This window comes from Saccopteryx leptura, chromosome 4 (assembly GCF_036850995.1).
Source record: "Saccopteryx leptura isolate mSacLep1 chromosome 4, mSacLep1_pri_phased_curated, whole genome shotgun sequence".
NCBI classification, from domain to species: domain Eukaryota; kingdom Metazoa; phylum Chordata; class Mammalia; order Chiroptera; family Emballonuridae; genus Saccopteryx; species Saccopteryx leptura.
Genome location: NC_089506.1, coordinates 102,453,631 through 102,470,141, shown reverse-complemented (window position 1 = coordinate 102,470,141; position 16,511 = coordinate 102,453,631). Strand labels below are relative to the sequence as shown.

The 16,511-nt window shown below is 44.3% G+C and overlaps 1 long non-coding RNA gene across 2 annotated transcripts in view; it reads left to right on the top strand.

Annotated features, from left to right (window-relative positions):
• Nucleotides 1-16,511, top strand: part of LOC136404412 (uncharacterized) — a 142,183-nt gene that overhangs the window by 43,511 nt on the left and 82,161 nt on the right. The window lies entirely within an intron of this gene.

The window sequence follows — 16,511 nt, the reverse complement described above, 5'->3', positions numbered from 1 at the left end:
AGGGAGTTGTTTGCTCTGCAGGCATTTGTGGGTTGAATATCATTGGCAGGCAGGTGTAGGTTAGAGGGACACCTGGCACTCCCAGGCTGTCGGGGAGAGGTGTGGATGCCAGGTTAGGGGTGCAGAGGGCTGGGCTGGGGGCCGTTATAGGGCACTGATTGGTTTTCATCTGCTGTATTTGGGGGTGTTGGTTTGGTTCTGCCCTTCTGTTTCTTCATATTTCTTCCTCCTTTATAGCCTTCAGGGCCCGGACAGAGCACCCTTCCTAAAGGATGACCTGCCCATAAAGTGCCAGAGGGTAAATCTTCATGAAAGTGTCACCCTGTGAGGCGTGTGGTCAGAATGTTGGTGATATTGCAGGTGACAAGAGGCAGCAGTGTTGTGAACAGGAGGGAAGGTCTGCACGTGTCACCCTTACCTCGGTCCACCTCTCAAGTTTTCCCCCAAGCCCCCACCCAGCTGGCATCGATGTTCCTACATCAGGCACAGACCAGTACTTGGTGTCCTGTTGGGCAATCCTTGGCCTGCACCGCTGCCCCTCCCTGCAAGGACTGCTCTGGATTTAACTCTGTCTCTGGGACATAACATCGCCTGTCACTCAAGTCAAGCTGGTTTCAGATTTGTCTTGAAACTAGAGGGCTCTTTCAGTCTGCACCAGGTTCATGAAATGTCTCCATTTCCTGACCTTTTAAAAATGTTGCATCCTGGGGCCTTTCAATGTGAAGACAACCAGAATGTTTTGCATTGACCAGGGCTAATGTGACAGCATGAAGTTATATTCCTGGGGCCCTGGCACATTCCTTTGTGTCGGCCCAGAGGTCACCCAGGGTTTGGTGGGCACTTTTCATTCATACCTGAGATAGGCACCCTCTAAAATGGCTCCTTGGTGTGGGGGATCTTCTGTTATTCACACCTAGTGTCACTCCCTGACCTTGAGTGTGGGATGGACTTAGCAACTTACTTCTAATGCACAGAATCCAACAAAGGTGATGGGATGTCACTTCTGAGGTCAGGTCAACGACTGACTGCTGGCTCTCTCACCTTCTCTTGCTCTCTTTGAGGAGAGACCACTCCATGTTATAAGCTGCCCTGTGAGGACCCCTGTGGCAAGGAACTGAGGGAGACCTCTGACCCCCAGCCAGGAAGGAGCCATCAGCCCGAGGGGCACGGAGTCCTGCCAGCAACCAGCTGCACGAGAGCCTGGAAGCCAATGCTCCCCAGGGGGAACCTGATCTTCTGTGGCCCCCGCTGAACCCTGACTGCACCTTAGAGAGACCCTGAGAAGCGTCCCCCAGCCCACAGAGACCGGGTGCAACACATGTGTGTTGTTGCAGCCACTAAGTTTTGGGAAATTTGTCATGTAGCCCTGGATAACTAGTGCAGCTCACCTGACTACTTAGCTCACAGACCGTTTTCCCCCATGTATAAGACGCACCCATGTATAGGACACATCTTAATTTGGGGGCCTGAAATTTGAAAAAAAAATGTATTACATAAAGTTATTGAACTCAAGTTCTATTCATCATAAAATTCATACAACTCCTCAACACATGTGAAAAAGTGGGAAATGTAAATAAATAATATCTACAGCCACTGTATGAAACGCACCCAGTTTTTAGACCCCAAATTTTTTGGAAAAGGGTGCATCTTATACCTGGGGGGCCTGGCCATGTAAGTGGTAGCCCAGAGTGCCCTAGAGTTCATGTCCCTGGGAGATGTCGACCAGGGAGATATGGGAGTCAGCAGATAAATAATTCAACTTCCTCATCACTGGGGCACAATTCTAAGGTGTTTTGGGCAGCTGTGTTGGGCTTGCTCACTGGTTTACCAGCTGCAAGCCCTTTGCCTGATTGATACATGAGTGTGTGGCAGCACCACGTGTGTACGGCCTATGTAAGGCTGTGGGCGCTCGCGCTCAGAGGTATCGCGGATGCATGGATTGCCTGCCCACCACTGTGAGGGGCCATTTTGTTGTTTGTTTGCCTGAGAGGCAGTTTCCCCTGCCTGTGTGTTTGTCTGCCATTGTGAGACTTTATTAAATGGGAATGGCCCAACGCTTTCTGGCTCCTCAGTTTCTCTATCGTCTGCCCGAATCCATTGTGAACCTGCCTGGCCTCTGCAACTGGCATTCTAGGTGTATTCTACCCAGGCCCAGAAGGTGCAGGGGGACTTAGCCACAGTTGTCCACAGAAGTTACCATTCATAAAAACACTCTTTATTGCTTTCTTCCCTTCCCTGACATATCCCCCCTATTGCTACCTGGGATCACTTCCTAAATTATCTACTACCATCCAAATCCTTTTTCAGGGTCTTTTTTTTTTTTTTTTAAGGAACCCAAATGCAGATATCTGGTATTTTCCAAAAGTTCTTCCAAGGATATACAATAGCTAATATACCCTCCAAATGTTGTATTCGATCACACAATTTAAGGCAGGGGTAGTCAACCTTTTTATACCTACCACCTACTTTTGTATCTCTGTTAGTAGTAAAATTTTCTAACCGCCCACCGGTTCCACAGTAATGGTGATTTATAAAGTAGGGAAGTAACTTTACTTTATAAAATTTATAAAGCAGAGTTACAGCAAGTCAAAGCATATAATAATAATTACTTATCAAGTACCTTATTTCAGATTTTTGCTGTTTGGCAGAATAAATCTTTATAAAACAACTTACTATAGTTTAATCTATCTTTTTATTTATACTTTGGTTGCTCCGCTATCGCCCACCATGAAAGCTGGAATGCCCACTAGTGGGCGGTAGGGACCAGGTTGACTACCACTGGTTTAGAGTCTAGAAGCGAGATACTCCTGAGCAATCACACGGTGAAGCTGTGGGATTGGTCTCAAAGGAGCCAGTGGGTGTTGATGCCAAAGAGAGAGAGAGAGTGGCTGGTGGTCCCCGCTCCTCAGTGTTGCGTCTTTTGTGGGTTACTCCCCTAGCCATCTCAGCACCGGTCACAGACCTGTTTCCCTGCTGTCTTGTCTACAATAATAGCAACCCCCCCCCCATCATCTTTGGGCTTTTGTCTTGAGGGTTAATTGAAAATGACCTTATTGTCAGGATAACAACATAAGGGAAGGTTGAAAATACTTTCTGCAATGAGCTCATGGGAAGCGTGAGAAGGCTGCGCTTGAACTATACTGCTCCTTTTGAAACAGCTACTGTGTGAGCTGGCCCAGTGGTTCTCAGCTGGCAGTGGTTGTGCTGTTCCCCAGCCCCAACAGGGCATTAGGCAATATCTGGAGACATTTTTTATTGTTACAACTTGGGAATGTGTGTGGGGGGAAGCATGTACATAGTAGGTAGTGGCCAGGATTGTTGCTAAACACCCTAAACAATACACCGGATGGCCCTATAATAAGGGATCACCCAGTCCCAGATGTCAATAGTGCCTGAAACCCTGAAAATCACAGCAATCTCTTAAAAAGCTGGAGGGTATTGGTTCATGCATAATGCTGTTTACAAGTGAAAGCAATTTAGAAGTTAAAAAGCAAAGTATTTTAAAAAGGCAGAAGCTAGGAAGCAATCATCACCTGGGAAGGCAGGGAAGTGCAGTGGTTAATGGCATGGCGATAGAGTCAAATGGACATGAGCTGGACTCTAGGGTCGGGACGTCCTTGCTCTGTGGCCTTGAGTGAACCACTAGAACTCCCTAAGTATCAGTTTCCGCATTTGGAAAGGAGGTAGAGTAATGGTGCCTGCCTCCTGGAGTTGTGGTAATGGAACGGGGCACATTCCAAGCACTTGGTACAAGCATGGTGTTCAGTGAGCACCGGGAGCTGGGGTCACATGGTAGCAGGAAAGGAGAGGGGCCTGGGATCTGAGTGTTGGGGGACCACCCGGGGAGAAAGGGAGTATCTCATTCTCAGACGTAGTCGGTACGAGGGTGGAATCCTCTCTGAAGTCCTGCTTGTGAAGTCAGCACAGAATCTTCCCTACACCCAGAATTCTGCCGTCTAGATTTCAGCTGGTTTTGGTTTTCATTTTTCAATATTTGTTTTTTGAATGTAAATAAACAATCCCTGGCCCGGGTGAGCGTGCATGGAGGCCTTCACACCCATGAAAGCACTCTCACCAGGAGCCCCGGCTCAGACAAGAAGGCCACAGAGCTTTCCCCGCCCACCCTCCCTGCTGGGCTCCTTAAGAGATGCTTTGGGCTACCTAGGGAAGCAGCTTGCACACATACAGCAGCCCAAGATAAATAAACGCTGACCTTCCTCAGTCTAATCTTCAAGGCATACAGCCTTGGGAGAAGAATGCGTCCTCACAGGCAGGGAGGTCTCCTGGCGGCATCTGGTAGTTGGCTCCTGGGAGAGAGGAGGGGAGGGAGGGAGAGAGAGAGAGAGGTGGGAGGGGGAGGAAGGGAAAATGTGTAAGGAAGAGAGAAGTTGGAGTCTTTCACAACCTAATCTCAAAAGTGACATCCATCACTTTTACCATATTCTGTCTATTAGAAGAGTCACTAGGTCCAGCTGTCACTCCAGGGGAAGGGATCACATGGGGCATGACTGCCAGGAGCCATGTTCGGGGCAGCTCACCATAAGTGCTGCATGTGTGGCACTCCACCGTGTAGACCCTGGCTGTCACTGCGAGTAAAACAGATGCACTTCTTGCCCGCAGCGACTCACATCTGTGCATCTGAGAGCTTGTGGGGCAACCTACATTTTTAGAGGGTTTACACTGGAAAAAAATAATATTTCTGATCTGTAGAGCCTGGAAACTATCTCCAGGAATACTGAGTCTCTTCGTCTATTCAGTTGGCTCATGTCATCTTAGAGGTACTGTATTAGTTTTCTATGGCTGCTGTGACAGCTGACCACAAACTTAGTGCCTCGAGGCCAGAAGTCTTCAGTTAATACCCACGGGCTAAGGTCGAGTTATTGGCAAAGCTGCTTCCTCTGGAAGCCTCAGATAAGAATCTGTTGCCTCGCCTTCCCAGAGTCTCCAGGCTGTCTGTATTTGTTGGCTTGTGCCCCTTTCCTGCATCCTCAAAATGCATTACTCCAGCCTCTGCTTCTGTTAGCAGACGGCCGTCCTCTGATTCCTCCTTTGTCCCTTTCATCAGGGCCCTGTGATTACACTGGGCCCACCAGCACAAACTCCCCACTTCAAGACCCTTAATGCATTGCATCTGCAAACTCCTTTGGCCACATGAGGTCACATTCTTAGGTTCCGAGGACCAGGAAGACCAGGGCTTAGGTATCTTTTGGGGACCATTCTCCAGTCTGCCGCTCTCACTGTGGTTCGCCAGTGCTAGGATTGTTACATCCGCCTTCAGAAACACCAGCTGTGAATTTTCGTTGCTTATTGAACACAGCTCAATCTTATAACCTAGCTGTGTCATTACTTGCTTGATTGGTTGCTCCCAAATCCGTTCCTGCCCTTCCCCTGAAAACAGTGTTTCTCTCTCCTTTGTCCGCTGGCTCCTGGCTGGGTTTGGCTAGTGCACTGATGGGAGACCGGAAGGCAGGAGGATGCAGCCAGGTACCTCCTCCACCCCAGCTCAGGCGGTGCCTCCCGCGACTGGGCTCTCCCTTCCACCAGACAGACCCTCACGCCACGCACCCAGCTGTCGCTGCGGTCTCTCCTGGGGATCAAGCACCCTTGAGGACCTGATTCTTCGGCTCCAGCCCTGTGGGCTGGTTCTAATTCCAAGATGGTTTTACCATCCTCTAGTTACCTTTGTAACTACTGTATATAGTTATCATCTCCCAACACTTTGTACCTAATTCCTCTTATTGATTTCTTTCTATTGGCCTACTAGCCCAGTGCCATAGGTTCTTTCTGAACCATGACTGATGTGCTGGTTTTCATACGGCCCCAAACTATTCATCCAACTTTATCTCTCAAGTTCCTTTATTAAAACCAAACCATATGCTTTTCTCCAAACATCCTTTCTTGTTTCAGAAGTGTATACTCAAGCCATTCCTTCTGCATGGGATGCCCACTGTCCCACACACCATTCTTGGCTTTGCTTTCCAAAACATTTTGGGTGTTTTGAAGATCATTTCAAAATCTCCTTCTTCCCATGTGCCCTTGCTCCCCAAGCGTGTAATCATTTGCTTTTCCTGCTGTAGTGCTATAGTCACGAACTGTCCAAAACATGCAGTGCTTGAGCACACAACTGCCTTGCACTGAAGAGATCAGTTTAGGTCAAACGCTCCCACAATTTTAGAGTCTGCACAGTGTACTCTCTAGGTACCCATCAAATGTGTTATTTAATCAGATGGATGTTGGCATTCTAACCATGGTGAGACACCCGCTCCAATTCTCTGTCAGATAGGAGGTGATCAGTTTTTATTTTACTCTTACAGGATATTTTTACTCAAGGCTAGAAAAGTAAATCTTATGTGTTAAAATTACAAAACATCTCTCCATTCTCTCATTCTAACTAATGTAAATGGTCTGAGTCTCAATTTCCCAATAAAAAAATTTATCTTTATCTCAAGGAGAACAGAGGTTAAAAAGCACAATGAAAATTTAAGCTACTTCTGTCATCATCACAAGTGAAGAGGTTGGCATACACTCCCCCCCCCCCCCCCCCCCCCCCCGTCCATTAGCAGTTAATCCAGTCAGTCTGCAGCCCAGCAGAGTCATGTGCCCATCACCTTGTGCGATGAACTGTAAAGATGACCAACAGGCAGGTGTCTGATCAATTTTTCTCCATTTCTGTGAGTGGAGGAAATGACTCTTCGGGCAATGAAACCTGAGCCTGTCACAGATGTAAGACAGTCTGGACTGACCAGGCACCTGAACCAGACCAGGACAGTGCTGACAGGAACATAATGGCTCAGGTGGGTATCCTTACTTATTAAGTGTTCATGAGCAGGTCAAGCACCCTGACAAAGCTTGGGGTCCATTCTTCTCTTCATGGTTGGCTGCCTGGGTGCAATTCCAGGTTCTCTCAGTGACAATTAACTGCATTCATCAAGCACTAGACCCAGGCTTTCCCCTTTCCCCCCACTGGCACCATCGCCCGGTGTTCTTCACGGTTCCCGGAGGTATGGTCAGCACTGTCAGCACCTCCCAGCCGGGCTACCGGCTGTAAGGGGGTTCCTGGAAACGTTGGAAAATCTGTGCTGTTGTTCCTAGCGGTCTTATTCAGTCAAAAGGCAGCAACTCCACCCTGGAAAAGAAGGGTAGCCTCTGAGAACATGCTACCTACAACTTTCTTCAAAATTAGGGCTTTCTGAAAGGGTGCCTGGTGTGTAGCTCACCTCGAACCTGCCCTCCTGAGAAACAGCACACCACGATGCAGAGCTTTGGATTGCTACATCGACCTTCCTTCTAACAAACACTCTTGCTTGCAGACTTGCTTTTGAAGACCAACTTTTCCAAGTCAGGAATTTGTCTTTACAGGATGTAGAGTGGGAAGGAGGATGGTGAACAATGGCAAATATGCTTGACTTCCCCCTTGATGTGGTGGCAGCTTGTCCATTACCTGTCATATCTTCATGTGGCCACAGGATGGCAATGTTTAGGAATGTTACTGTTATCTCGCCGTGGCTGTTGAGATCCCAAACGGGAACCCAAGCAAGGCACACAATTGGGAGTGATACGATTAGACCCAGAGCTTCTCAACCAGAAGCAAGAGTAAGAAAGGAAGGGTGATTTATTACAAAATTTTTTAAAACTCCAGAATTGTGTGCTGAACTGTACTTATGTAAAAACAGAACATGCCCAAATATGTGGGTACCCATTTCATTTGGGATGATATGTTTAACGCTGAATTCTGACCATCTCCCATCATTGGGAAGCATTTCCACAATGTTGTTCACACACCAGTTTAGGGACTCCTTTTGCAATATAGTCAGGCCTGAATCAGTGGATTTCCCACTAGATTGGAAGCCCTATGAGAGCAGGAGCCATGTGTTCTTTACCTGTTTCCTCAGCCCTGGGGAAGAAATGTAAACAACCTGGGCTCATTGCAGGTCAGATAAATGATTCACTGACTCAAATATTATCAGTGTTAGGAACAAAAATTCCTATAGGTCAAATTGTCAGAGGATGAGCCCCAAAAGTGAGATTTGGCTTGAATTTTGAAAAAAAAATCATAGAAAAGGAGGCCAGGGAAGGAGTGGTACATACAGCCCCCTACCCATTTATCCCACTAACCCTGAGTGTGACAAAGAGGACACTCTGGGTGCGAGGAGAAGCGGAAGTGCAGGTGCACGGTGGGCGTGTGTATGCATGCATTCAGGGCTGGTGGCAACATGGAAGGAAAAACAAGAGATTATGGTAAATACAACTGGAAAGGTAGACCAGAGTCTTCAATTTGGGGATTTAAAAAATGATGCTAAGGGGCCTTTTTGCTTGGGTCTTTCCATTTCTACCCCCGTAATTGCCCAAATTTGGGGTTTAGGAGAGCTTAGCAGTTGAATAACCCAGCAGTTGAACACCCCCTGCTTGAATAACCCAGGAGACTGTTGGAGAAGAATGAGGAACAATGACCAGCAGACACCCAGCTCTGGAAGCATGGGAGGGGGGCGGGGGGGGGCAGGCATCTGACCTGCTCCGGCTGCAGGAAGGCCCCAGGTGATGACCTTAGGTGGTGGCCCTCAATGGTAGACCCCATGTAGTGACCTCAGGCGGCTGTCCTTGCTACTCTATCCCTGTGGTCCAAGCAGAGGTGGCTTTCCACTCTGTCACCCCCTCCGTCCCATCATGGCCTCTGGCGGCCCAGAGGAAACTGAATAGTTTTGTGACTTCAGAAGCAGAAGGCAGAGGAACAGCAGCTATCCTGCCAGCAGGAGTTGGCTAGATCAGACATGGTCCCTGGTGAGGCTGCTGCTGAGTATGGATGAATCCAGAAGACATCAGCCTCCAGGGAAAGGTGCTGGACACGGGTCAGACTCTCACACACAAATTCAAAAAACGCTCTAAATTTGGTTTGAAGCTTAGACATCCCTTGGTGTTGTGCAAGTTCAGAAAATTACTGGGGATCCAGATGCCTCTTTTATTCCAGTTAATCAGATTATATTAACTGATTAAACAGGATTTGTTAATAACTTTCACTTACGAGCAGTAGAGAATTTTATTAATAAGTCACTATGTTGGGGTCTTTAAATATCTGGCATTCAAAAGCACTTCCAAATGCTTTTGTGTTGCAAACTTCTGGACTCTTTAAGAATACAGCGTTTACCTGGAGTGTTGTATTCCTGCAATGCTCAAAGGCATCATTGAGAAAACCAGGAACCTGTCCCAAGCCTTTACAAAGCCAGCTATTGCTTTGCTCTGAAAGGCATGCTCTTCAGCTTTGTTTAGTGCTTTTTCTGATCTGTCTTTAGGAGAGTTGCAACCTGACAGTTCTTGGTGAAGAGATGCATGATAAACAAGAGGCTCATCTGGTGCTGGATGGATACGGGTGCCTTGTTTTACCCCTTTCAGAGACAGAACACTTGAGGCCCACCATAAATTGTTCTCTTATTGCCCCCTCCTGCAGAGAAGAAATAAGTTATGGAACTGAGTGAGTAGAGAATGGTGTCCACAGCCTTTTCCAATGTCGTTAATTCTGTGGCTGTCCCTGCCCACGGCAGTGACTGACTCTGAGTGTGGTGACTGAGCACACAGACTCTGAAGTCAGCAGGGGTTTGAGTCTCAGGTTTTTTGGCCACACTCACTCCTTTATGCCTCACTTTCCCCACTTCATTGTGTTTTGGGATTAAATAAATTGTTACATGTCCAGTGTTTAGGACAGGGCTGGCATATATTAGGAGCGTAGTAAAAAGCAGGTGTGCTAACTCACAGGTTCCTACTATGGCCATGATGAGGCAGATCTGAAGGAAGTCATGTTGCTGAGAGCTCCTCTGTCAACCTTCACTCTGTGGGTGGAAGAACAACACGAACCCATAAAACAACACCTACAAGGGCATGTAAAGATTAGGAAGCACAAGGAATAATCCAGGTGTCACATACTCAGATGTATTCAAAAGCCAAGTAAGTGACTTAAGCAAGAGAAGTGAAGGATGTGACAAGGGTTGGGGAAGCCTGAGGTATTGAGAAGTGAGGTCTGCCTGACCAGGTGGTGGTGCAGTGGATAGAGTGTCGGACTGGGATGCGGAGGACCCAGGTTCAAGACCCCGAGGTCGTCAGCTTGAGCGCAGGCTCATCTGGTTAGAGGAAAGCTCACCAGCTTGAGCCCAAGGTCACCAGCTTGAGCAAGGGGTTACTTGGTCTGCTGTAGCCCCATGATCAAAGCACATATGAGAAAGCCACAACAAGAAGTGAGGTCTGTCTACAGGCATTCAAATTCAATTTTAAAAACACTCTGTGGGCTATACCCATCACATTTAAGGACTGTGTTTTGCCCAGAAGCTAGTATAGCCACTGAGTTTTGAAGTGAAAAGGCAAATAGGAGATATTAAAATCAATGAGAGAAGAACTTAGGAAACCATATTATGGGTAAAATGAAAGACAAAGACCCCTGCCCTTTGGCCCTGGGGTGGGCTTCCCCGTTACCACTGGGAAACGCAGGTGTGGAATTGCGATGGCCCCGAGAGTCTCTCCCTATCCCTGATGAACCGCTCTTCCCAGGGACCCCCTTATATTATTTGTTTTGTGGAGGAAAAAGGGGAGCTGTAATAAATCTAACTGAAAATAATTTCACAGGATGGCTGACATGATCATAAGTTCCTAACTGGGCAGGTCTTGGTGGGTAGTCACACCTCAGGCCTGTAACTTCCCTAGTAAAAGGTTAGCTTTGCCTTAAGCAAGCCCTGTCCATTGTTTTGGGGCATTTAGGTTGACACATCTTTGAAATGCCTCTTTTTCAGAGCCTTGGGAAGCATAACCGTCTCCAGGAAAGCACAGACTCTTGTTAACCACCCTGTAACTCAGTCTCTGCCTTGCTTTCTTCCACCTGCATGCCATCTTCCCTACCTTCCCTCTTTCATTCCAAATGCATAAGAGAAAGTGCACACTGTCATTCTGGGAAGCATTTTTCTCAGTCTGTTGAGATCTTGCTTTTAAGCATATCCTCATTTGGGCTCAAATAAACTCTTATAAAATTTTTCTACAGGTTTGGACAGTCTTAAATTGACAGTTTCTTTTCCTTCCTCCATTTCTTCTTGCCCTCCCTTCTCCTCTCTCTCTTTATCTTTTCATCCCACATTTGTCTTCTACCCTCTCCCCACCCTAAGCCTGGCATGGTGCCCAATGGTTCCTAAAGACATTGGGAAGATTAAGTGGTGACATTTTGATTTGGAGGAGGGGGGCAGCACAGGTTCATTGATCTTACCACACTGTCACTGCAGATTAAAGTGTCAATTTTAGGAAGACGTATTAGCATAACAAGAAGACCTGAGTAGCAAAATACAAACCCAAAGAAGAATTGAAGAAAAAGTATAAAACCAGAGTGTCAATGAACTTAGTTTCTGGTTCATCTCAGCATGGACCAGACGCTCAGAAACAAAAACTCATTTCTGCTGTTTATAAATAAGGCACAACAGAAATCATTTTTTGTCCTTACTTATTAATCCATATTTCATGAAGATAAAGTTAAGTTTCTTTCCTTCTAATCTGCTAAACCCTTAGAGTAAACCATAAAATATTACATGAATAGACTTGCTACATTATTCACAGACATCGGTAAGAACCACACCCTGTCAATGATATTGATCTTGACTAATTGGAGAACAAGGTGTTAAAGGAAACAAGCCAGCACATCAACAAAGAAAGAGTCCTCCAAGGAAAATAAGAAATACAAAGCACGGGACTGCAGTGTTTAGTAGGAGTGAGGTGGGCTGGAGTGGGGTGAGGAGGGTACTGTGGGGAAAATATGGATAGCTAATCAATTTTAAGTATAATATTAAAAATATAGCCTATGAGTATCACATTATGAATATGACCGAGGGAATGGGTATAGTATCAGAATGACAGGACCACAAATCTTGACTCTATCACTTATTATCTCTATAATCCTAAATATGTGAATTTACCTTCCTATGCTTTCATTTCCTCATTTGAAAAATGGGGATAATAACATCATGAAGATCAAATGAGTTAATGCAGGTGAATTATCTAAACCAATACCTAGACTGAAGCAATCTGAAACTGGTAGCTGTTTCCATTGGCGGTGGTGGTGTTGGTGGGGGCAAATAAGAATCACTCAACATCATGAAGTTTGCTCCAAATCTGGTTTCCTGTTGTGAGGTATTACCTCTTCCTCCATCATTCAATTGCATTCTACTTCCTTCTTTAGGAAAAACAGCCGAGCTTGGAGTATCTTTTCTTGTACTCTTATCCTTCCCTTAGTGAATTGCCCTTTGAATTTTTGTGGTAACAGTTGTCTCTATTATGATTTCTCTTTCTTAAAAATATTCCCTGATTCTAGGAGTACATGCATCTATGTTTCTCCCTTTGAAGAAGCCCCAGTAAAATGACAGTATCTTTATATATAACATAACCCCAACAAAAATGAAAAGAAAATAGCAACAAATTTTGGAAACTTATAAGAAGATAGATGAGTGTTGACCAACTTGGCTGACCCAAGCAGGTAGAATCCTAGGCCAGCAGTGGGGAGAGCAGAAAAGCATCCCCCCCTTTTTTTGACAGAGGACACCCAAAGGCTCAGGAGTCCATGACACAAGTATCTATAAAAGTGGGTTTGCAAGTGAACCTTGAAACATGAATATTGATTAATATTCCACTTAAGAGGTGGTCTGAGCTCTAGATCTCTTCATCACTGTGTAGCCAAGGGACAGCTCCCCACCTGTTCCAGCAGAAGATGAATATTATTTTCTAGAGAGGCTAAAAGAGGAGGTGTCTGGCCTGAGGAACCCAAGGCATAGTTGGCAGTGGGGATATTGAAGAAAAAGAAGACTAAACTTCTAAAATATTGACAGCCAGGCCTATAATTTCCAGTTAGGAGAGCAGGTAATCCTTCTCTGGGAAATTTGACAAGCTCAAGAAGAATAACCTAAAGATACTAAAATCCAAGTTTCCCTAAGGGGATGGCCCAACATGTCACCTTACACTGAAGTTGACATTCAGTAGCCCCCCATCTATGGGCTTCGTGCTTCCAAGCAGAGATTTTATGCTTTGCTCTTAAATATGAGCAGACAACTAAAGATCACTAGACAACTGAGGTGAATTAAAAAAAAAAAAAGATGGAGACCAAAATTAACAGAGAGCAAACCAAAACAAAAAATTACCTCAAATAACTCAGAGCAACAGAGACTATATAGAAAACAGAATATAATTAATATTCTCAAAGAAAGCATTTGTGAAACATTAACAGGGTGTTATAAAAAAATCAAGGGGATAAAAGAGAGCTTTTGGAAATTAAAAACACTATAGCTGAAAAAGGAAACTCCCTAAAGGGGTTGGAAGATAGAGTTGTGGAAAAACCTCAGAAAGTAGAACCAAAAGGCAGAAGTGAGGGGGAAAAGTGAGAAAAGATAATTCTAGAAAAATAGAGGGTATGAAATCATCACTAATTCAAGATAATGTCACAGAATGAAGTGCCCAGCACAATAGATGAAAATAATTGCACATGAAGTGACATTCTCATGAGCTTTTGGCTCCCTTAGAAACAGAGGGAAGACCCCTAGAGGCTTCCAGAGAGGAAACCAAGCAATGCGCAAAGGGCTGGAAATCTGAATGGCGTTAGTTTTCTCAACGATTCTGAAATCTAGGCAGTAACAGATCAATGGCATCACATTTGAGGAAAACTTATACCTAGGTGAGAACTCCTTCTAGTCAAATATCAATCAAATGAGAGAGTGGCATAAAAACATTTTTCTGGCTCACAAAATGTTTAATTCCTTAGCAGTCTTTGTTGAACATCTCTTGGGAGAATTAATTAAGAGAAAGGAAGACATGCATTTTAGGGAACAGGAGCTCTAAGAGGAAGGACGCCAGTATGAAGCATTAGGAAAACAGAATCAGATTGGGGCAGTCAGGATTTCCCGGAGAGATCACTTCAAGATGAACATGACAGAGGAGCTGATGTGTCTGAATGTCTTGATTCAGACAACTAAATGACTTTAGACAATTCTCAACGAAAGTCGTGGAGAGGCTGAGGTTGACTCAGTAATCAATACATACAAACTGGGCAAACAAAGAAAATAATGACTAACTCCAACGAAAACAAAATTGTGCAGAAAAGTAATCAGAGAATAATATTATTATATTAATGTAAGTGTTGATCTAGCCAAAAATCACACACACACCGACATAACAAAGTGTGGTGAGGATGCATGGGTGTGCTGCTGGTGGTCAAAGAGCTACAGTGTCACCTTCCAGAGTGGAAGGTCAAAGTATAATAATTTTATCTAAGAAAAAACAAAAAAAATGGTGGAAATAATCTCAATAATCTGACGTGTTAAAAAGCCAGAAAAACATTAGGTTAAAAAGCATATAAATAGGCTATTAGGAATGTGAAAATAAATGGCAAGAGAATCAACCAAAAAAGTAGGAAAGTGGTTGCCTCATGCAAGAATAAAATGAGAGAGGATGGGAGCAACTATTGCTGTTTTGCAAAAACAATTTCACTCTTTCAAATGTATGTACACATAACTTGGATAGAAACAAATAAACGAAAAACCCGAAAGGATCTAAAACTCTCATATCATCAATGACTGCATCTTTGACAATTTAACCTAGATGTATTGCAACTTCATATATTACTGTAAACAATGCATTGTTTTGTGCAGGGTATCTGTCTTTTCTAACTGCATTGCCTTCCTCAATGGCATTTGCTTTTGGATGTGTTGGAAACTCAGTTTTATTAATATCCCTTGAATCCTTTTATTAATATCAGCAGATCACTCATTTTCTCTCCTTGGCTTCTCAGGAAATAGTTCATCTCTGGTTTGGCCTTGCAGCTTTCCTTAATGAACAACTTCAATTTTCAATGTTTCTGGGTCTATAGAAGGCATAGTCATTTCTTGTATTTTGCATCTATACTTGTGGTACTGTTTGGTGAAAATTACTCCTAAAGAAAAGGAATTAAAGGAAGAACTTGAAGACTACCTAAGATTAAAAGTATGTGTATATGTTAACGACAGAGTAAACTTTCGGGAAGTTGCCCTAAGAACAATCAGAGAGGAAGTTAAAAATTTTCATATAGAGGTATTCATCAAAACTCCATTTATGTCAGAAGAGATTGGAATGCCCTTAATGTCTAAATAGAAGGGATTACAGTACATTCAAATGATGGAACTGTATGTGCCATTAGGCAGCATATTAAGAAGAATGTCTTTTGGTATGGAAATAAATTGTGTTGCTAAATGAAAAAATAGATCAACAAACCAAAAGGCCTGTATATATCAGCATGTAATTTTTGTAAAAAAATTTATCTAGCTATGTAAATATAAAAGAAAGGAAGACATTAGAATGCTTAAAGTGGTTGTTGCTGGTAAGTGGGATCTTAAGTAACCTTTACTTTGATGTGTTGTTTTCAAAGCTTTCTGCATGAAGCATGAATATATTTTGTAACTAGGGGGAAAGTACTATTTTAAAAACAAAAGTCAAACAAAACATATAGCCCGACTTATTTTTCTTGCCACTGAGAAGAATTGGCTTTGCTGGAATTGAGATTATTGGAGGAAAGAGAGTAGAAATCTTTCTGATGGATGCTATCTTTTCCATAATTCTGGGTTTGGAAAAGCTTAACATTTTTTGGGCCAGTTGAGTTATTTGTTCTGGCCATGTTAGTAGACTTGTTTCTTATCTTACCCTGGATTCTTCAGATTACTGCCATTTTAAGAAGTTTATAACAGCATGGCTACTCAAACCATTCTAAGGTATCAGATTTAATAGATTTGCTATTTGACTTAAATCAAAGGCTCTCTAATTGGAGAGCGAGGGAACCTGCCAGTTCCTAGGCAATTAGAAGATTAGACTCCCTATATGTTTCCCCCTACCTGCTTAGACAAGAGGCTTTTTGTTAGCACATAAATCTTTAATGCTACACTTGAAACAGCAACTACAAGGATACTGAAATTTAGTAAAATGCTCACCCCAGGCCACAGAAAGGAGGGTGCAGAAATGGAATCTGTAACAGCAGTTGCAATGGTGCCAGTGGAAGCAGGCTTGAAATGACAGCAAACACTTGTGTGACTGCTTACAGGATGCCCTGGACTTGGTCTGGCTGGAGAACGGTCCAGGGCGGCAGGCAAGCAGGAGACTGAGATGGTTCCTGGGTTCCCGTGTCAGATGGATAACTCTAGGAGGCAGAGAATGGTAGCTGGATTTTAGGGCTGAGCTATCTGAGTCATTTAAAAAAAATTCCCCTTGAAGCACAAGGCGATGATTATCCACACATGCCAAGCATCCGCATAGGCACATGTGAAGTGACTTTAAATCAGTTGAGAAGCGACTCCATCTTATGGGACCATGGTTGTAGCTGAAAGTTTAAAACAATTGCCACAGTGATTTTGCACTCAAAACTTCATCAAAAGAGCTGTGTCTGTGGGGCCCTGGGTGAGGCATTCAGCAACCCACAGGCTGTCCAGAGCATACAACATGAGGAAAAGTGCATAAAGGTTGTACCCGCAAGTGAATTAACC